Source organism: Eriocheir sinensis, chromosome 23, assembly GCF_024679095.1.
Source record: "Eriocheir sinensis breed Jianghai 21 chromosome 23, ASM2467909v1, whole genome shotgun sequence".
Classification (NCBI taxonomy): Eukaryota; Metazoa; Arthropoda; class Malacostraca; order Decapoda; family Varunidae; genus Eriocheir; species Eriocheir sinensis.
The window spans coordinates 16,681,524-16,704,906 of NC_066531.1; the positions used below are offsets into that span (position 1 = coordinate 16,681,524).

At 45.2% G+C, this 23,383-nt stretch overlaps 1 protein-coding gene across 2 annotated transcripts in view; it reads left to right on the forward strand.

Annotated features, from left to right (window-relative positions):
* Positions 1-23,383, forward strand: part of LOC127002511 (uncharacterized) — a 102,376-nt gene that overhangs the window by 55,647 nt on the left and 23,346 nt on the right. The window contains exon 1 of one of the 2 annotated variants that reach the window (XM_050868565.1): positions 7,270-7,423. The exons of the other annotated variant lie outside the window; for it this stretch is intronic. The gene's annotated coding sequence lies outside the window, so the exon portion shown is untranslated. Of the gene's footprint in view, positions 1-7,269; positions 7,424-23,383 lie in introns of those variants that run through there. 2 annotated transcript variants of the gene reach the window in all.

Consider the following 23,383-nt stretch of genomic DNA (forward strand, 5'->3'; position numbering starts at 1 on the left):
CCGCTGTGACGTCCTCTTCGCTTGATTACGCCGCCATAGCCGCCGATCAGTTCGGCGACGCAAGAGCTGGAAGCTTCTGGACAACCCGGCGCTTATGTGAAGAAAATCACCTCCAGGCACCAAGGTCACTCTCTACGCTGACGTCTCCCACGGCCACCATCCGTCCCTACCTGCCACAGCGACACCGCTACCAGGCCTTCCGTCAGCTTCGTCCTCTCTCATCCTGGCATTCCGAGCCTCGCAGCGCCTGATGACGTCCCGCTTCATTTGGGAGGAATTAACAAAGACGTCAGACTATGGACCAAAACCTGCACTGACTGCCAAGCCTCCAGGTGACGCGACACACCTCTCCACCCGGCACCTTCACGCCGTCACGGAGAGGTTCGACCATGTCCACATAGACCTTGTTGGTCCCCTGTCACCCTTCGCAGGCCACCGCTACATCCTCACCTGCGTGGATCGTTTCACACGCTGGCCCGAGGCCGCCCCATCGCGACATCACTACGGACGCCGTCGCCCACGCTTTCATCGCTACTTGGGTCTCCAGGTTCGGCGTCCCCCTCAGCCTCACCTCAGACCGCGGCGGCCAGTTTGAGGCTAACGTGTGGAACAAAGTTATGATCCTCCTCGGCATCGGCCGCTACAGAACGTCAAGCTATCACCCGCAGGCTAACGGCATGGTCGAGCGCTTCCATCGGCAGCTGAAATCCTCCTCCGGCCTCCACCCAACGCGACAACTGGTCCTGGCTCTTCCCTTGGTCCTCCTCGGCATCAGGTCCTCCTGAAGGAAGACCTGCACCACTCCTCGGCTGAGCTGGTGTACGGCACCAACCTCCGGCTCCCAGGCGAACTTCTGGCGCCCACACCTGACACCGCCCCTGCGGCGTCAGGACTTCGCCGCCCGCCTCAAAAGGTGCCATGAGGCCTCAGCCGGTGCAGCCTCGCTCTTCCCCAGAAGACCTTCGTCAACCAGGACCTCGACACCTGCACCCCACGTCTTCGTGCGCGTGGATGCCGTTCGGCGGCTCTTGCAGCAGCCCTACCGAGACCCTACCGCGTCCTGAGACGGACCAGAAAAGACTGTCACGATGGACAAACATGGTTCTCAGGACGCGGTCTCCATAGACAGGGTCAAGCCGCCGTACCTGCTGGCCCCAGACCAGGCGCCCATCTCTCCGTCGCCGAAACAACACCGTCTGCACCAGTCCGCACCAGGAAGATATCGTTCCTTCTAGCAAGTCACTGGGGGAATATCTATAGTGATCACCGCTCGAATCGCGTGTTCCTTCCCCTCAGTGATACAAGAAAATGGTGCACTGCATAGAGACTTTAAAATTCTGTGTTTTCATGTTCATCGTCAGTCCTTGTCTCTGTCCGCGTCGTGTCTTCAATGTTTATCTTTCTTGTACTCGTTTACCTTTGACTGTCCGTCTATGTCCTTTTGTTGTCCACCGTTACACATTGTTATACATACACCAACATAAATGTCAACCTACACAAACAACATTCACTGAAACGCATACCCACACAAACACCTTTTCCTTGTGTTGTGTTTGCCTCAATAAACTTGATGTATTTTTGTCGAATAAAGTAACCCTGACGGATATTGAGTTTCTCTATCCGTGAACCGATTAGTACTAAGAACACTCGCTACCAACAACAGCTCTGCCTGCGGGTGAGGAAGCTAGAGTGCTGTGGCCTTGAAAAGGGGGGTAGGTTATCTCCCCCGTGCGTCGTGCAACTGTGTCAGATACCTCTGTAATACGAGAATGGGAAAGTGGGGTAAGATGAACCGTAGGGTAAGATGAACCACCCCTTGCGATCACGTGATCACATATTGCATCAAGCTCTAATGCTGCACAACCAAACCAGTAGTCACCACGTGTCTCTGGTAGCAGCGAGACGTTCCTGTGGAGAGTCTGTCAGTTTTTACAGCAAAAAATGTTTCTTCCATTGAAAAGTAAAATATTGGAAGCCGAGAATATCGTCAATTACTCTGGTATGTATTAGTCTTACTTTTGTTGCAAATTGCTGGTGATTAGTTTAGTATTTGATAATTCTTCTGTCCATGTTTTCGATGGTAACGGTTTGTATTAACGTATTTACAAACGATTTATTCAAAATGGCCGCGGAGGGGTAAAATGAACCTTTAAGTTTGGGGACAGATGAACCATCAGTTCATCTTACCCATCATGTGTGAATTATTATTTTTAATCCTCATTGTAATCTATTTGATATCAGATGCCGCGAAAGTACATCAGAAAAACGGGCCAGGCCCTGTACCCTCGATGTGATGAAAAGGGCCTCCGCTGCATTCGACGATGGAAAAAGAAGAAAGAAAGAAAAGAAAAGGGCCAAAAAATACTGACTGATACGCCAGTCCGGGATGAAGTAGCAGCAGAGAGAGAGAAGAAAATAGGCCGCCAAGGCGAATAAAGAAATTGTGAAGAATTTGTTTGGTAAGAGACAAAAGTCAAGACAGACAGCATCTATAATGCCACTTCGGATGATGATAGTGAGGACGATGTATGCGAGACCATGGATTCACTTACACAAGATTCTGATGACGATATATCGGATGACGAGTTAATGGAAGGCGGTTTCGTGGTAGTGAACATTCATAGCATGAAGGGAACCACACAAAGATATGTCGCAAGAGTCGACGTAATCGACGGTGATGAAATCGAGGGAGTTTTCATGAAGAGAATCCCGGGACACAGGCCCATTGAAAGCAAACAGGCCTTCATAATCGACCACAATGATGAAGCATCATTCGATAAAAAAGATATTTCGGTGACACTACCAGCTCCGAAAAACTTGTCTGGTAGTCTGCGAAAGTCGAACCAGTTTGTGTTCCCATGTGACTTGGGAAGATTCAATCTCTCGTAGGCCTGTTGATGGACATAAGTGCATTTTGCTAAATTTTCAAAAGGATTTTTTATTCTTTTAAAAGGATGTATATGTACTATTGATACATAAAAAAAATGTGTACTATCCTCTTTTTTAAAGGCTTTAAAAAGGTGAAAGCCTTATCAGAAGAATATCAATTTTGTTTATGGTTAAAGGTAAATGACAGCTGCTCAAACGAACACTGACAGAGACAGGGTCACGTTACCAGGGAAGACCCCAGGTCGAAAAATCTAAAAAGTGGATCATCTTACCCCACTTCCCCCTAACTAGGAGCTCCGAGCCAAAAAATGTATTCAGTCCTCAGTCACACACACACACACACACACACACACACACACACACACACACACACACACACACACACACACACACACACCAAAAATGGAGCAACTACACCAGCACAATTACCGCACCAGCACAATCATCTTACCCCACTTCCCCCTAACTAGGAGCTCCGAGCCAAAAAATGTATTCAGTCCTCAGTCACACACACACACACACACACACACACACACACACACACACACACACACACACACACACACACACACACACACACACACCAAAAATGGAGCAACTACACCAGCACAATTACCGCAGCTTACCACCACTTCTTCCCGCTAAAATCAAGACGAGTGCACCCTTCAGACACCCCGTGGATTACACCCAGAATAAAACGTCTCATTGAACAGAGAAATGACGCCTTCCACACCAACCCTACACTCTACAAGCCCCTCCGCAACAAAGTTATCCGGGAAATCAAACGAGCCAAGGCCACATACTACCCCCAAAAGATCCACAGCCTCAACCAAGCTAACATTGGGAAATGGTTCTCAAAAATTAAGGCCTGGTGTGGACTGAACAACAAAGCCCCCTCCATCCCGGGCGTATCTCACCTCCCGCCACCCGAAGCAGCCGAGGCCATCAATCTACACTTCTCGGTCATCTATCAGTCCCTCCCCAGACTGGACCTTACCTCACTCCCAGCCTACCTGGCTGCCCCATCACCACTCCCCACGGTTGAGGCCTATGAGGTCGCCAGGTCACTAAGCCAACTTAAACAAAGCGGTTCACCACGCCCACTGATCTCCCCATCAAACTGTACCAGGAGTTTGCCCCAGGCTGGCCACCCCTCGCCTCTATTTTTAACGCTTCCTTCCGTCAAAGCCAGTGTCCTGCTGACTGGAAAACAGCATATGTCACTCCGATTCCCAAGACCACCACCCTCAATCACTGAGTGACTTGAGGCCTATTTCTATCACCCCATTCCCAGCCTCCTGTGTGAAGCCTTCATTTTCAAGTGGACTTACACTCATCTTGCTCCCTCATAGACCCACAACAGTACAGCAATATCAAGTCAACCTCCACCACACACTGACTAATTAATCTCCTGGACTTTGCCTACAGAAATCTTGAAAAACGCAAAACATCAGTTTCTCTCGCTTTATTGATTTCCGAAAGGCTTTGACCTAGTTCACCATACCACAGTCATCAACAAAGCAATAAACCTAGGGCTTCACCCTAACCTGGTCTCCTGGCTGGCTGATTTCCTGCACCAGCGTAAACAGGTGGTGAGATTTCAGGGAGTGGCCTCCCCTCCTCTACACCTTACTTGCGGGGTACCTCAGGGGTCCAAAATGGGCCCTTTGTGCTTCCTTATCCTAATTAATGACGCCCTGACCCACACACCCCACTGCTGGAAGTACGTGGACGACACCACAGTGGGAGTAACAGTTGACAACAGCAACCCAGATTATTCCCACCTCCAGGAAACACTACACAACCTACACATGGACAACACAAAACATGGTCACCATCAACGACACCAAAACTACACTCCTACACATCAACACCTCCTCTGCCCCTGTTGCCCCCCCTGTGGTGTCCATCAACGACACTCCCCTCCGGGTAGTTACATCAGCAAAACTACTTGGAGTCACCCTGGACAACAAGCTCACATGGAGCACGTCTCCCAGAGCACCAGATCTGCCACCTATAACCTGTACCTGCTGAGGAGACTCAAAACGCTGTGGGCCCCTGAGTGTGCGCTGGCGAGCGTGTACTCCTCGTTCATCCTCCCCAAACTGACATACGCGTCCCCAGCGTGGTCTTCCTCCATCAACATCACGCAGCGCCGCCAACTTGAACGCGTCCAGAAGCGAGCCTGCAAAATCATCCTGGGCCCTCACTACACCAGCTATCAGGACGCCCTCGACTCCCTCCATCTCACCAGCCTACAACACCGTCACGAGACCCTACTACACCGGTTCGCAACCAAGCTTCTCAACCAGCCCAGACACAGACACATCCTCCCACCCGCAGTGAACCGCCCTCAGCACTCAGTGCGACACCACAACATTATTGCCCCGATACGGGCACGGACTGACCGCTATAAGAACAGCGCAGTGCCCGTGATGGTCAAATATATCAACAATGCAAATTAAGAGCAGCACAATTTGCAGAGCTGGGCGCGTTACTGGATATCGGGTAGTCCGGTACCGCTCCTCCGCACCTCGAAACACATATAGTCCGTACCTGTACTTCCGCGCCTAAAATTTTTTCACTCGTTCCGGTACCGCACCTCCGCACCTCCGGTACCGTACCGAAAACTATTAAAGCGCGCCTGAAAAATCTAGTCCGTACCTTAAAAAAAAGAAATACAAGGCAATACTGCAGCAACATTATTATTATCATTATTATTATTATTATTATTACCATTATTTTTGTTATCATTATTGTCATTTTAACGCATAGAATCTAAACCACCTGAAGTAAAGTAACTACTTTTACACTCATCATAATTATCATACCTCAGTACACATGCAACACCGGGCCGTAAATCTGAATGAGTGACGTCACTCAAGTGGCGGGAAAACATGCCCTGCAGCACAGACCGCGTAAACGACCGGAAGTATTACTGCAGAGCGCGGACTGTTTGTCGTTTTCATTTTTTTATCCTTGAAAACCTCAGGTGCGGAGGTACGGACTTAAAATACTGCCGTTCCGCACCTGTTACTTCCGCACTTTTGAAAAACTTTCCGCACTTCGGACCTCCGCACCTCGTTTAAAGGTCCGCAGGTCCGGAGGAGCGGAGGTGCGGACAGAGGTACGGAAGTGCCCAGCTCTGACAATTTGTATGTTTTGTAAATATTTTTCATTAGGACTTATTGTTGTTGTTATTATGATTATTATTATGATTATTATTATTATTATTATGATTACTATTATTATTATCATTATTATTATTATGATTATTATTATTATCTTTACTAGGATTATTGATATTGTTATTTCTATTTTCCTTTTTATTTTCGATCATACTACTTTGTTCATTTGTCTCATTCATTTCATTTAATCTTCCATTGATGTATATTTTCAGCTCTAGGGCTGCCTGGTACTTCATGAAATAAACCGTTTATTATTATTATTGTTATTATTATTACACGTACAGTGTAATTCAAGCAAACAGATCTAAATTGAAAATGCTCGTATCTCGCTTATTTCCAAAGTCAAGTTTTTTTATTAACAATCAGCAGCGGACGGGAAAAAAATTGATACCCCGAGGGACCGGAGGTGTGGGGTGGGGGGTGGAGAGAGAGAGAGAGAGAGAGAGAGAGAGAGAGAGAGAGAGAGAGAGAGAGAGAAAAAAATACGTCTACTGACCTTTATGTCCTCACTAAACTGAGGGGAATCACGAAGGGTAGGTATAATAATTTATGAAGAGTAACGAGCCTCCATCATGGGAGGTAAGGGTTGCATATGACTTGCGCTACACTGTCGTGTCATCCTTACAAGATGTTGCATCACTTCCACTGTACCCCTCCACTAGTGGTGGCCGCGCTCCACACGTAGGCACAAAGCAAGCACTTAACGAGCATAAGTAAATCTTGTGTTTACACTTGTAATATTTGCTTTGTTTTGTGTATGCAGCTCAGCGTTTTAAGGAAGTAATTGTTTTGAATCCTCGTAAACTTCAGTTTCAAGAAAATAAAAATGTATAAGAAATGCATTGTAACTCTCAGACAACGACGTTGTTTGTTAACGCGCATCGGATCCGGGGACGAGTAGGTTTCATTGCTTGTTTCTCCAACAGAAGTTCAGTCATCTATAGGCGATGGAAAGTTTTCAGATTCCGCCATAATCAACTTTACTTTTTAACTCTTAGCGGGTTATAATTTCTCAAATAGTCTCCAAAGCAAATACCCTTCACTCATCGTTAATCAAGTCATACTGAGTATAATATTCTGAGGAGACCTCTAACCTTGTCCCAGGAATCTACCCCAACGGCCGGTGGCAACACTGCAGGGTGGCGCACGGCTGCCTGAGGTCACGGAGCTCACATATGAGGAGTCCGGCGGTAGTGGCGCGTGCCCTGTCATAAGTGTAACCATCTCGTACCCTTTGACGCTCCTAAATACTCTTCCGAACGCATGTGACCAGTTGCTGTGTCGCGTGTAACCCAGATTGACGCAGCGACGGAGGGGCAGCCTGAGGGACCGAACACCGATTCCTGGTAAGTACTTCCGTGGGTTGCCTCGTAGCAGCACAAGAGGTTTGTACTGATGTTTCTGGAATAAGAAAGTGAAAGGATTGTATCATCTACAAGAGTACTTCCTTCCGTGTATAGTTATGTGAGCTCGTAAAATTTACCGTCGGTTACAACAGAAACGGCAAATAGTGTATACTGCCCCTTTTCACCCCCCCACCCCCTTTTCGTTGCTTTTTTACATAGCTCAAATGGCAGTGCACTACCCCAACTACCATCCCCTCCCTGTCTTTGGCTTTACAGTGCCTAAAGTCAGGGATCTCCATGACCAATAACCCAGGAAAACTACTGTTGTACAATCGTGGGACACAAGTGTTGACACACTGTCCACTGAGTTTCGTTCACCGGCCCTGACTTTAAAATATATACACCGCATGGAAAGAGGCTAATGTTCAGATATGTCACTACATATACACTCTCCATAATTTATTATATATGAATTTGTCAGTTGTGCACATTGATAACAAGTTTGTAATTTGTGGACGAAAATGTCTCTTTTACATTTCGTTCAAATTTAGTCAAGGACAGCTAAAGTTGTTTACAACGCTATTATGCATTTGAATAAATGTTGTATTCATTCCTGCAACATCCTCCCTAAGAAAATACGAAGAAAACATTGATAACTTCCACAAATATTCTGATATGATCTAAAAATATATAATGATGAAACCATTTAACTCTCGCTTGACAATGTTATGTAATGACGTCATCGACCATGCCAGCCGGCGCATGTAGGAAACTAGTTGGCTATTGTGAATTGAATTGAATTACAAAGCTATTATTTTGCATTTAAGAATACTAAGCGATTCGTTTGCATTTATGAAACTAAGCCATTACTTTGCATTTACGAATACTAAGTTATTATTATGCATTTAAGAAAACTGCTATTATTTTGCAGTAACTTTTTTTGGTCAATTTACGGTTTCACCCAACCAACGATTTTCTCACGTGGTTCATGTTTTTCTGCTGATAGATGTAGAGAATTCCGTGATTTTGTTCCTCATTTCCGTCGCAAATGTCTACTTTTCGAGTTATGCCTCTTTTCAAGTTATGCCTATCCCCTTCCCTAAAAGATCTTGGGGGACCTGTGGGAACACGGGGTTTTTGGGTGGGGGAGCATGAAATCGACTAATATGCATTTCAAATGAGGTCGAGAAATCAACAGAATCGCATTAGAACACCAGTGAAGAGGCATAGCCTACATTTGTTTTGGTTGGAGCGGGGAAGCGGCCATTGTGATGTAAGCAGTGTTGCCAACGATCCGCTATGGGTGAACATCCCATCCTGATCTGCGCATGCGCGGACTTTGTTTACATACACAGGGCGGATTATTTTCGGCACGGTACCATGTCTTTTCTCGCTTACTTATTGTGATCTGTCCCACCCGAGTTTATATTTGTTTTTATGAAAGTAAATGATGACGTATGTTTTGAATTTGGAAAATGCATGAAATATGAAAGTTGATTCCTGCACCTCTTGTATGTCAGCAAATGTGATAAATGAGATAACCTGCACTCCTTGTATGTCGGTAAATGTGATAAATAAGATAACCTGCACCTATTGTATGTCAGCAAATGTGATAAATGAGATAACCTGCACCTATTGTATGTCAGCAAATGTGATAAATGAGATAACCTGCACTCCTCGTATGTCGGTAAATGTGATAAATAAGATAACCTGCACAACTTGTAGGGGAAGGTGGGGCAAAATGGCATAGGTGGGTAATATGGACCACCCCGTTTTCTGTGTTTTTAGCTTCTGCCAGCTATTGATAATGATATGGACTTACTCCTCGGCTCATTAGTCAGCTGTAACATCGGGGCAAGTTTGGACGCCGTCGTTTGTTTGTGTGTGAAAAATCCCAGAATATTTTATCACCAGCTGATCTATTGGTAAGGGTCTGATAAAATCGTGTTTGTAGGAATACTGTGACTCATAATTTCATGTGTTATTGCATGATTCTTTGGTGTTACTCTGTGCATGAGTCTGACTACTGAAACATTTTTCTGCACCACCATTGTTCCGCTGAGATTGTTGTTAACATTTTCATTGCCCTTGGGGCAAAACGGCCCACTTAACAATAATAATTATTTTTTGCTGCTAACTAACTCACAACTTCACTGAACAAAGATAAGGACAAAGTGTTCTCTGTTTCTTTTATATGAATATTAATTTTATGTTCAGGAAGGTAATGTCACTTTTCGTTTGTGAGTTCATGTTGTTCATGCTATTGAGCAAAATAACAATTATTTTTGTAATGCATTAAGAACTTTTATGTTCAGAAAGGTAATTTCACTTTCACTTGTGAGTAGTTTCATGAGAGTTCATTGGTGTTCATGCTATTGAGCCACAGATCATTTATTTTTGTAATGGAATAAGAACTTGATGTTCGGGAAGGTAATATCACTTTTCATTTGTGAGTAGTTTATAGGAACTAATTGTTGTTCATGCTACTGAGCCTAAGAGCAATTATTTTCTAATGGAATAAGAACTAGATTATTTTAGTTTTGTTAAGTAATCTTTCTAATGTGATTCTCCGTCAAAACGTATGTTTGGCATGTTACCAAGCATTTCCATATGAGGGACATTTTGCCCCATACGTGAGGTCCGTTTTGCCCCACCCGTTGTACAAAATGGTCCACTTGTGGCTATTTTATTTTTTTAATTCATGAGTAAAGGATCCAAAGTAGTTCTTCCTAAGAGAGTTTATTTTGTTTAATGATGAATAAAGATTGCAAAAACACCAGCTATCTCTGAATATACTACAAAATTGATGCAAAATCTGGAGTGAAACCTTAAGGGTGCTGTTTTGCCCCACCTTCCCGTATGTCGGTAAATGTGATAAGTGAGATGACCTGCACCCCTTGTACGTCGGTAAATGTGATTGATGAGATAACCTGCACCCCCTGTACGTCGGTAAATGTGATTGGTGAGATAACCTGCACCCCTTGTACGTCGGTAAATGTGATTGGTGAGATAACCTGCACCCCTTGTACGTCGGTAAATGTGATTGGTGAGATAACCTGCACCCCTTGTACGTCGATAAATGTGATTGGTGAGATGACTTGCATCCCTTGTAAGTCGGTAAATGTGATAAATGTGATAACCTATACCCCTTGTATGTCGGTAAATGTGATAAATGTGATAACCTATACCCCTTGTATGTCGGTAGATGTGATAAATGTGATAACCTATACCCCTTGTATGTCGGTATATGTGAAAAATGTGATAACCTATACCCCTTGTATGTCGGTAAATGTGATAAATGTGATAACCTATACCCCTTGTATGTCGGTAAATGTGATAAATGTGATAACCTATACCCCTTGTATGTCGGTAAATGTGATAAATGTGATAACCCTTGAATGTCATCCTGGAATTTGGCCATTCTCTCATAAAAACTAGCATGCTGTATTGCCGCCATCTTGCCTGGACAAACTAGAATATCAACACTGTGTGATAGTAAACATTGGGTTCTGCGCATGCGCAGATCAGGATCGGATGGACTACACTTTTTTGTGTTGTCTGTAGCGCCGGTAGGGTTTTTTGAGGGGCGTTATAGACGGCCCCAGCCTGTTAGTAGCGCAAGCTAATTTTATTTATGGTGGCTGGCGTGATGTATGACTTGTTTGGCCCATGCTGCCTCCCGGTGCTCTTGACCGAAGTTGCTGAAGTTAAGGTTGATTGAAGATCCAGACAGCATTTTTTTTTTTTTTTTTTTTTTTTTTACAGCAGAGGAGTCAGTTCAAGGGCATACAAAAAAGATAAGAAATGTAAAAAAAAAAAAGCCCGAAACTCACTGCTCCTAAAAAGCGTTAAAGGAGTGGCCGAAAGATAGGTCAATTTAGGGAGGAGAGGTGTCCTGATAACCCCCTCTTGAAAGAGTTCAAGTCGTAGGCAGGAGGAAATGAAATACAGATGAAGGAAGATTGTTCCAGAGTTTACCAGCGTGAGGGATGAAAGAGTGAAGATGCTGGTTAACTCTTGCATAAGGGATTTGGACAGTAAAGGGATGAGCTTGAGTAGAAAGTCGTGTGTGGCGAGGCCGCGGGAGGGGGGGGGGGGGATTTATTTTTTATTTTATTATTTTTTTTTTTTTTACGTCGCGGCCTATTGCGCCGGTAGGCTTCTTCTCGGTGGGGCCTGATGGTCGCCCCAGCCCGTTCTGGCGCAGGCGAATGTTTATAGTGGCGCCATCTTGCATTGGCTCATGCTGCCCTCCCTGAGCTCATCTTTAATCCTAGAATCTAGAGTCTGGGTTGATAGGTGGTCTTCTGGACAGCATGTGGGTAGTTTTAAGCCACTCGGCCGCGGCGCCGTCATGCTATCCATTCAGCCACCGTCTCCCACTGCCACTCTCTCGCCAATGCAGTAAAGAGCTGTATTATTAAGTCATCACCCATAAGTTGTGTTGTGTTGTATTCCATTTTTACTTATTCCCATGTGCAGCCTTACCCGTGGTTATCAGAGGAAAGGGGTAGTCGGGTTTTTTTCTAATGTTTCGTGATAAATAAAAAAAAAGGGGTGTGTGGCTTTAGGTTTGGGGTTGAACGATACGTCATCATTCATTAATTCCGTTCAGCGGGTTGTGTTCAAGTCCATATTTACGGCCGCGAGGATAAATATGAGCGGCCAGCCAGAGTTACGCCGCCATTTATTCCCGTTTATCGAGCACGCTTCATTAGTATTGGGGTTAGTCTAAGTCTATATATACCAAGTCAAGTCACCTTGCTTCAAAACTGGGACCGGTACGCGCAGGAGGCGGTTTTGGGGCGGAGCAGCGAGATGACGTCACTTGGAGCTAAAAAAAAAATACCCGCCAGTTCAGGGGTGACTAAAGTTGGGGCCGTATGTTCACTTTGGATGTGCATTCTTGTCTTCTTTCACAGCGCGTTCAGGCAAGCCACTGACGAAAAAATGTCTTTTTATTGTGCTATTGCGTGACTGTAATTTCAATGACTACAAACGGCGGTGTTGGATGTGAAGGAGGGCATGATGAAGTGATTGATTTAAATTAGTCCCCCTTTCTCGTTTCTCTAAATCCCTGTTTCTACGTTCTCTAGTTTGGCTCCAAGCAGTGTCGCGCATAAACCACGCCTCGGCCGTGTCTCCTCCCATAAACCTGCGTATGACTTGACTTCGTGTATTTACACTTAGGGGTTAGTGATGCCCAAATTGGCACACGTAATCCGCGGGGAGAGAGTGAACGATATACAGTCGCGATATGAAGTGATGTCGCCGCTCTCAAAATGTTTCGTACGGGAGCACTTGAAGGTAACGGAAGCGATGTGTATTTATTGTTTATGTTATAATGTTCCCTTTTAATGATAATCTATAATACGTTGTGATGTAAAACACGGTAAAATAACATAGTAGTACCTGAATTACAATTATACATTCATTTGCTTTAAAAAATGCAACTGCGAATGTCATGTGTTGTCTTCAGTGCTGAAGTACTGAAGACAACCTTGAAATGATTTAGCTCTCGTCGTGTGCTTATCTTTGCAAAACAGTTGTTATACGTTGTTCAGATTTAGGCGATATATATATATATATATATATATATATATCTATATATATATATATATATATATATATATATATATATATATATATATATATATATATATATATATTAATTATGTGTATTAATAACTGCAGAAGACAATTCATGGAATGACCCAGAATATATATATATATATATATATATATATATATATATATATATATATATATATATATATATATATATATATATATATATACGGTGGCTGGAAGGATAGCAAGACGGCCCCGCGTCCAGGAGGAGGCGAGTTCAATCCCCGACCGATGCCACCAAGCTGGTATTTTTCAGCCGCCGCCGAGTGGCTTAAACTACCCACATGCTGTCCATAAGACCACCTATCAACCGGACTCTAGATTCTAGGATTAAAGATGAGCTCCGGGAGGCAGCATGAGCCAATGCAAGATGGCGCCACTATAAACACTCGCCTGCGCCAGAACAGGCTGGGCCGACCATCAGGACCCACCGGACCAAGAAGCCTTGGACCGACCATCAGGATCCACTGGGAACAAGCCTACCAGCGCAATAGGCCGCGACGTAAAAAAATATATATATATATATATATATATATATATATATATATATATATATATATATATATATTCTGGGTCATTCCATGAATTGTCTTCTGCAGTTATTAATACACAATTATTAATACAATATATATATATATATATATATATATATATATATATATATAATGTGTATATATATATATATATATATATATATATATATATATATATATAGATAGATAGATAGATAGATAGATAGATAGATGAATGATAGATGAATAGATAGTAACGAAGATAATAGCAGTGTCCATCAACCTATATGAGAGTCATAGTGTGTGTGTGAGAGAGAGAGAGAGAGAGAGAGAGAGAGAGAGAGAGAGAGAGAGAGAGAGACTCTCTCTTCTCTCTTGATGATTCCATACGTCGCTTTCAGCCGCAATTAAAGAAAATAATTCATACAGTGACGTAACGCAATAAGTAATTTTATTTAATAGATAGATGATAAATTTGATACATTTTGGTTCCAATTGGTACATTTTGAAGATCACGTGGATACATTTTGATTTTTCCTACTTGCAACACTGCTGTGGGCATCTTCCCTTTATCACTATCATGCATTAGAAGTCCACGGACAGCTTTTGTTATCGTTATGTTGACCACGAAAGGCAAAGAATGAGTCAGGGCTGAATAATAGGTATGGTGCGCGGGCGATGACGTCATCATCATACGAGAGTATAAATTAAATCAATTACGTCATCCTAGTTTCGGATATCGACTAATTATGCATGTCCTATATATTGCGCATATGTTAGATTTAGTGTTGTCAACAATGATCATGAAAAGATAATTTTACTTTCTGTTTGAGTAATATGTCGATAATTGGACTTCATTTGACTCTTTCCTTGGTGAACGAAAACACTTTGTGTCAAAATATTTCGACAAGTCTTCGTAAGACATCATTGAATATTTATTTTCTATTTTTTTTCTAGCTTCTAAAATATATTTAGTTAAGTTATGATGAAGATGCAGGAAAATAATGGTACTCTTGAAAATATATAACGATACTTGGGTGATCGAAAATAAACGTACACGGCGACATCACTTCATATCGCGACTGTACATTATACCAACAGTCTTTCCTTCCGTCTGTTGTAGTTTTACTTTATGTTCGTCTATGGGGAAGTTTGTCTTGTAGTTTTACTTTTTCGTCTATGGGAAAGTTTGTCTTGACTTATCCACCAGTTGCTTGCAGGATTCTTTGGCCCACACGTGTGCTCGCAAGGCCACATTATTGAATCAAAGACAAGGAGAAGAAGCAGTTGGTTCGAGTTGTCTTTTGACATTAGACATGAAAAAAAATAGTTGCATCAAACATGGGTTATTATTAATGATATAGTAATATTAATGACTATTACAAGTACAAGGTTTATATTTTCTTGTGATCTTAACGGAATGCAATTTTTCTACTGTATTAGATGTACTAGATTAGGACACATCATGTTGCAAAACGAGGAAAGACTCAAACAATTAAACTTGCATTGTTTAGAAAGGCGAAGGGTGTGAGGTGGCTTGATAGAGGTTTATAAATGAATGAAGGGCTTTAATAAGGGAGATATTAATAAGGTTTTGATGGTAAGAGAACCGGGTAGGACACGTAGTAATGGGTTTAAACTGGATTAATTCTGATTCAACAGGGACGTAGGCAAACATTGGTTTACTAACAGAGTGGTAGATGAGTGGAACAGGCTGAGCAGTCATGTGGTGAGTGCCAATACAATTGTCATATTCATAAATAGATTAGATAAATTCAAAGACAGTGATATTAGGTGGGGTTAGATTCACAGGTTCACATGGCCTGCCTTGTACCGGCCTACCGGCCTCTTGAAGACTGCTACGTTCTTATGTTCTTGTGTATGTTCTTATGTGTTGCAGACGACATATTTTTTCATTATCTTGTTTAACATTTATTTAATCGTTGTTTACTTTTAACAATAATTAGTTAAATTCAATTATAGTGTTTTGTAATCACAATACGATTGTAAAAGATGCATATTCTTTATAAAAAAATTAACAGCGATTACTGGAATCATATACGAAGTTAACAGAAATAGGTATTGATGACCGAGTATAGTAATAAATTACAAGTACAGTAATCATCATCTTGGTGATAATAAGAAAATCAAAAGTTTTAGGAATAGTAATAGAAGCACCGTAATATGTCGCCGTGTTTGAGTTAAACATTTCTTCCATTTTCTTTTGAGGAGATTGAGGATTGAAAGTCTCACTATAGACAAATTTGACGAAAAGGTTTGTTACGTTAGATGTAAATTCAAATGGTCTCGTTTTTGACGTTTAAATGAAAAATGAAGTGATGTACATTACAGCACTGCAGCCACTGACACGAGAGCTACTCAACAGGCGCCGTGTCCGTCTGTCTGTCCGTCTGTCTTCTGCCCTGCAATACCATGATAGGAAATAAGCCCCGACACTCAGGGCCGCTTTCACAGTCACTGTTTGTTTTGATCGTTACCAATGGCGGCGATCGACGCTATAATTTTCCACGTGAAACTGGCCTATGGGGTAGTGGCGGCTGCAGAGGAAGGGAGAGCTGTTGAGAATGTGTAGTAAGGTGCGGTGCTAGGCTTACCCCGCAGCCGCCACTACGCCATCGGACAGTTTTACGTGGGAATACTATAGCGGCGATAACAGCCATTGGTAACGATCAAAACAAACAAAATGACTGTGAAAGCGGCCCCCAGTGACGCCGATACTGTCGAGATGGAAGACGGAGAAGAAAAATTGTGCACTTATGTTCTTTATGAGAGCTACGTGAACTTAGAGAGAGAGAGAGAGAGAGAGAGAGAGAGAGAGAGAGAGAGAGAGAGAGAGAGAGAGAGAGAGAGAGAGCAGAACGTTTGATGGGTACTATGACGGCATTGCTTGTGTTGTGACCCTCGTGGTTGGTGGCCCCGCACGTGTAGTTCCCCGCGTGTTCCCGCCTCAGGTGCTGCAGAACGAGGCTCTGTCTGCTCACGATCACGCCCTAGGTCTGGTTGTGCGCCACCACCGCGCCCTGCGCACCAAGGGAAGGGAGGCCGCGGGGTGAGTGCGGGGCCGCGTCCAAGGGGGGAAGAGACACATTAACATGAGGAGTGCTTGTTCGTAACCTTAACCTGCTTGTGAAATTAGGTCAAGGCTGCGTCGAACAGAAGAGGAAAAGGAGGACTAGAATGAGAGAGAAAGTTGGGGTATAGTAATATTGTGAGATGAGGTGAGGGTTGTTAGGAAGAAGAAATTGAATAGGAGGAATGACGAAGGTGAGGAAAGACTGCAATGGGAGTGTAGGTTAATGACAGATGGTTTTGTTCCAAGAGGACATTGAAGGGAGAGGCAGATAGATCAATCAATCAATCAATGGGGGCATACGCCGGGGGGCGCGTTGCCTCGCCCACCTACGACGCCAAGCCCTGGGGTTCACTCCGGGGGAGTCTCCATGCAGGCCCCCTTCCCAACCCGAATACCTTCCGGCAGGATCTAATGACTTGCTCAAGCCACGAACTCCGTGGGCGTCCCCTTGGCCTCCTCCACTCAGGATTGTCTCTTACAGAGACAACCCGATGAGCCTCCGGATAACGTGTCACGTGCCCGTATAGCCGGAGTTGGCGTTGACGGACTATGCAGGTAATACATGTCGAATCAGTCTCACGGGGTAGTCGCCGGTTTAACACAAAATCATTCCAGCGATATCCCATGACTCTGCGTAGACATTTATCACCAAAGGCATCGATCCGCCTCTCCAAGTCCCCATCTAGTGTCCATGTCTCACAGCCATAGAGTAAGACAGGGAGCACATGGGACTTGAAGATCCGGAGTTTTGTCCTTCAGCACAGGCGTCGACAACACCATATTATTGCGCTGAGCGAGTCCATAACACCGTGGGCTAGACCAATCCCCCGTAAGACTGCCTGGCCAGACTCACCGTTGTTTTGACCTACGCTACCAAGGTATGAGAAACTTTATGAGATCTCAATGTCCTCGCCACACGCATGAACAGACTGTACTGTGTCATGCAGCAAGCCTCCAAACACCTGCACCTTGGTCTTGGTCCAGAAGACCTGGAGTTCCAAGGGCTTCCCCTCCTCGTGCAGTGCCTCGAGAGCCATCACCAAAACCTCCAGCCACTCCGCCCGGATCACTGCATCATCAGCTAAAACAAGGTCAGTGACCCTGGCATTGCCATTGGATGCTCCACAATGACTCCATACAAGTGTTGAAAAGCAATGGGGCAAGGCCACACCCCTGCCTCACTCCCGCATTCACGGGAAATAAGCTGGACAACCCCCCCCCCCTACACACACACACACACTAACACACACACTTCACAACACTCTGTCCCAGATTACAGGCCAGTCAGCAAACCAATAGTCCTTTCAGGAATCCCGCGGAGTCGCAGAAGATACCAGAGTGCCTCACGATGCACTGAATCGAACGCCTTCTTGAGATCGACATAGGCGGCAAGCATCCCCTGTCGAAACTCACGTCGGCGCTCCACCAGTACGCGAAGCGCTAGGAAACGGTCAGTTGTTGACTTACCAGGCGTGAACCCAGATTGTTCAGGTCTCTGCAGCTTCAGCAGCTGGCTGCAAATTCGCATCAGCAATAGGTGGGCAAGCACCTTGCCTGGCACACTGAGCAGTGTAATACCTACGGCTGGAGTAGGTAGGAAGACACCTACCGAACGGGCGCAAGCCACTCCCGGTGAGGTATATATGGGAGGTGAGAAGGGAGTTGAAGCCCTCCAAAGACCCTTCCAATGTCCTCACTAACCGTTTCCCTATTGTCTCACCAACACCGGAGAGTAGTTCAGCATGCTCTCTAAAGACAGATCCTCTCTTTATCCACACCACACTACATTCACAACATATACACCTTTTCCCAAAATTAAAATTTCAAAATGGCGCACATTCACCAAGCCTCGGAGTCCCCGACTGGGGGGGGGGCCACAAATTCCCCCAGGGAGGACTCCCCTTCTGGCTGCCGACCCGAGAGGTGTCTTGATAACTCCTCGAACCTCTTTCTTCTCAATTTCTGCAACATTCGCGGTCTTCGCTCTAATTTTCATTCTGTGGAACATCATCTCTCCTCCTCTAAACCTCACCTTCTCTTCCTTACCGAAACACAGGTTTCTGAGGCTACTGACAGCAATCTCTACTCTGTTCCCTCCTACTATCTCTATCCTACATGTCAATCCAAAGCTGGATGTTGCGCCTACGTGCGCAACGACATCACTTGCTCTCGTGCCCACGACCTTGACTCTTCTGAATTTTCCACCATCTGGTTAAGACTTCACTGTCATTCTATTACTAAATACATCTGTGCTGTTTATCTCTCACCTAACTCTACCAACTATGTAAAATTCTTTGACTATTTGAATTCTAAAGTGGAGCACATCTTGACCCACTCTCCCTTCGCTGAAATCTCCATCTTAGGAGATTTCAATGTTCACCACCAGCTTTGGCTTTCATCCTGTTTCACTGACCATCCTGGTGAACAAGCCTACAACTTTGCTATCCTCAACGACCTAGATGAGTTGGTCCAGCACCCTACACGTATTCCCGACCGTCTTGGAGATCGGCCCAACATTCTAGACCTCTTCCTTACCTCAAGCCCTTCTGCTTATTCTGTCAAACTGCTCTCTCCGTTGGTCTCCTCCGATCACAATCTTATTTCTGCATCCTGTCCTATAGCTCCTGTACACCCTCTGGACCCACCGAAGAGGCGATGCTTCTGGCATTTTGCTTCAGCTCGGTGGGACGACCTGAGGATGTACTTTTCCGATTTCCCGTGGAATGATTATTGCTTCCAGGATAGAGACCCCTCTGTGTGTGCTCAGCGCATCACAGAGGTGATTGTCTCTGGAATGGAGGCATACATTCCTCGTTCTTTCTCTACTCCTCACGCAAAAAAGCCTTGGTTTAATCACGCTTGTTCTCGTGCTGTCAATGATAGAGAGGTAGCTCACAAAAGGTACCAGAGCCTTCAAACTAATGCTAATTATGAACTTTACATTTCTGCCCGAAATCGTGCCAAATCTATTCTCCGACTAACCAAAAATTCTTTCATTAATAGAAAATGTCAAAACCTTGCTTTCTCTAACTCTTCCCGTGAATTCTGGCATCTAGCCAAAAACATCTCCTCCAACTTCACTTGTTCATCTTTCCCTCCACTCCTCAGTCCTGACGGCAACACTGCCGTCTCATCTATCTCTAAGGCTGAACTCTTCTCTCAAACTTTTTCTAAAAACTCCACTCTGGACGATTCTGGGCATATTCCTCCTACTCATCCCCCCTCTGACTCCTTTATGCCTGTTATAAAGATTCTTCAAAATGATGTTTTCTATGCCCTCTCTGGCCTCAATCCTCAGAAGGCTTATGGAGCTGATGGAGTGCCTCCTATTGTCCTTAAAAACTGTGCCTCCGTGCTGTCACCCTGCCTGGTCAAACTCTTTCGCCTCTGCCTGTCAACATCTACCTTTCCTTCTTGCTGGAAGTATGCCTTCATACAGCCTGTACCTAAGAAGGGTGACCGCTCCAATCCTTCAAACTACCGTCCTATTGCTTTACTTTCTTGTCTATCTAAAGCTTTTGAATCAATCCTTAACCGGAAGATTCAAAAGCACCTTTCCACTTCTGACCTTCTATCTGATCGCCAGTATGGGTTCCGCAAGGGGCGTTCTACTGGTGATCTCCTAGCCTTCTTAACTGACTCTTGGTCATCCTCTCTTAGCCGTTTCGGTGAAACTTTTGCTATTGCGCTGGACATATCAAAAGCTTTTGATAGGGTCTGGCACAAATATTTGCTTTCTAAACTACCCTCCTACGGTTTCTATCCTTCTCTCTGTACCTTTATCTCCAGTTTCCTCTCTGACCGTTCTATTTCTGCCGTGGTAGACGGTCACTGTTCTTCCCCTAAATCTATTAACAGTGGTGTCCCACAGGGTTCTGTCCTATCTCCCACTCTTTTTCTGTTGTTCATTGATGATCTTCTTTCCAAAACGAACTGTCCTATCCATTCCTACGCCGATGATTCCACTCTGCATTATTCAACTTCTTTTAATAGAAGACCCACCCTTCAGGAACTTAACGACTCAAGGCTGGAGACTGCAGAACGCTTAGCCTCAGACCTTACTATTATTTCCGATTGGGGCAAGAAGAACCTGGTGTCCTTCAACGCCTCAAAAACACAGTTTCTCCACCTATCCACTCGACACAATCTTCCAAACAACTATCTCAACTGGAAACTTCATATCTCATCTCTTACTAAATCAGCTTCCTCGAGGCTGGGCGTTCTGTACCGTCTCCGCCAGTTCTTCTCCCCTGCACAGTTGCTGTCCATATACAGGGTCCTTGTCCGCCCTCGTATGGAGTATGCATCTCATGTGTGGGGGGGCTCCACTCACACAGCTCTTCTGGACAGAGTGGAGGCTAAGGCTCTTCGTCTCATCAGCTCTCCTCCTCATACTGATAGTCTTCTACCTCTTAAATTCCGCCGCAATGTTGCCTCTCTTTCTATCTTCTATCGATATTTCCACGCTGACTGCTCTTCTGAACTTGCTAACTGCATGCCTCCCCCCCTCCCGCGGCCCCGCTGCACTCGACTTTCTACTCATCCCTATACTGTCCAAACCCCTTATGCAAGAGTTAACCAGCATCTTCACTATTTCATCCCTCACGCTTATAAACTCTGGAACACTCTTCCTTCATATGTATTTCCTCCTGCCTACAACTTAAAGTCTTTCAAGAGGAGGGTATCAGGACACCTCTCCTCCCGAAACTGACCTATCTTTCGGCCACCTCTTTGGATTCTTTTTAGGAGCAGTGAGTAGCGGGCTTTTTTTTATTAATGTTTGTTTTTTGTGTGCCCTTGAACTGTCTCCTTTGCTGTAAAAAAAAAAAAAAAAAAGTTATTGCAGTCATGGCGGTCCCTTTTCCCCTTCCAGATAGGAACGACCAACCCCCTCTTCCAGTCAGGAGGAATGGTACCGGACTGCTATACGGCAGTCAAGACCGCATGCAACCCGCGGATCATGGCCTCACCTCCAGCTTTGAGCAGCTCCGCACTGATGTTACAGGCGCCAAGTGCCATCCCACCCCTCAACTTAGCCACAGCCTCTCTGACCTCAACCAGAGAGGATGAGCTTTCGTCAATGGGTGGGTCAGCATCCACCACTTGCAATCCAGCAACTGGAAGCTGCCGACATGGAGAGTCCACCATGTACAGCTGCTCAAAGTTCTCAGCCCAACGTGCCCTCTGCCCATTCATGTTAGACACGAGGCAGCCGTCAGCTGTTCGGATAGCGCTCACCTTAGAGGGAGACTTGGAGCGGAGCTTCTTCACGGCTCGATAAGCAGGTCTGGGGTCATTCGCATTTAAATGGCCCTCGATTTCCTCAGCGAGACTCCTGACATACCTCTCCTTGTCTCTCCTCAGGGGAGCTCTAGTCCTACGCGACAGAGCCTTGTATTAAGAACATAAAAACATAAGAACATAGGAGTCTGCAAGAGGAAGGCAAAATTCAGGAGGAGAGAGCTGTTGATGTTCCTGGAACCAGAACCATGGAGACCGACACCTATCTCGTAGCCAACCTTGTCAGTGCCAGTAATAGCATTTTAGTCGCCCAGGACAATGAGTGCGTTCGGGGGGGGGCACTGGTCTAATACGGAGTCGAGTTTGGCGTAGAACATCTCTTCAGTTTCACGCATCTCAGTAGGAGCGTACACAGCAACAAGAGACATGAAGCCCAGTGTGTGCTTCAGCCTCACTCGCATTATACGCTCATCAACCGGAGCAACCTCAACCACATATGGCAGCAGTTGGCTGGAGATGCCCATAGCTACCCCCCTGACATGGAAGCCATTGCTCATGCCGGACCAGTAAAATATGTGCCCCCCTTCACTGCCAGGCCTCCTTGTCTCAGAGATTGCTACTATGTCCACCCTCAGCCTTCTGAGCTCATTTGATAGGTAGGGCAGTCGATCATCGTCCTAGAGGCTCCGGGCCTGGTTCTGCGGGCGAGCGCAGCCTCTGCACCACCCAGGCCACCCCCAAAACAAAAAGAGGGGCTAGGGGGCCCTTCCTCCTTCGAGGTGCAGGGGTCCCGTAGGCTTTGCCCTGCACCCGTCACTGACGGCAGGCTCCCCGGATGCGGATGCATCGTGGAAGCAAGACCGGATCGGGGTCAAGGCCCGCGCCCCGACCCCGACCTATACTTTTTAATTTGTTTTTGGCTGAGGTAATTTTTTGTGGGGGGAGGGGGTGCAAACCCCTCCCCCCAACCAGCCTAGATCAGGTGCTGGCCTGACTGCTTGCCATAGGACAGGGACGCAGGACCCCTGAGGGTATTAATCCCCCGGTTACCCAAAAGAAAGAAGCATGAACAGAAGAGAGAGAGAAAGCGGGGAAAGGCAGCTCGGGGGAGGTTGAGGGCGCTGCATTCCTCATTCAGATAGACCTGCCCCTACCCTGCTGAAATCATTATAATGGTGAAATTTAAAAAAAGGATGGATAGTAGCCTTTAAGTGAATGAGAGAGAGAGAGAGAGAGAGAGAGAGAGAGAGAGAGAGAGAGAATTACACACACACACGTAAAAAGAACCCAGGTTCGATTCCCTGGCTGGACGGAAAACCTTGGGCATGTTTCCTTTCACGTGTAACCCCACTTCACATGGCAATAATTTAATACCGGATGTAAATCGAGAATTTGTGATATCGTAGCCCGGAGAGTGAGTGTGTGTATTGGCTTCATTCCCATCCATAGACCGGTCAAATAATGAGCTCAAAGGTCGCACCC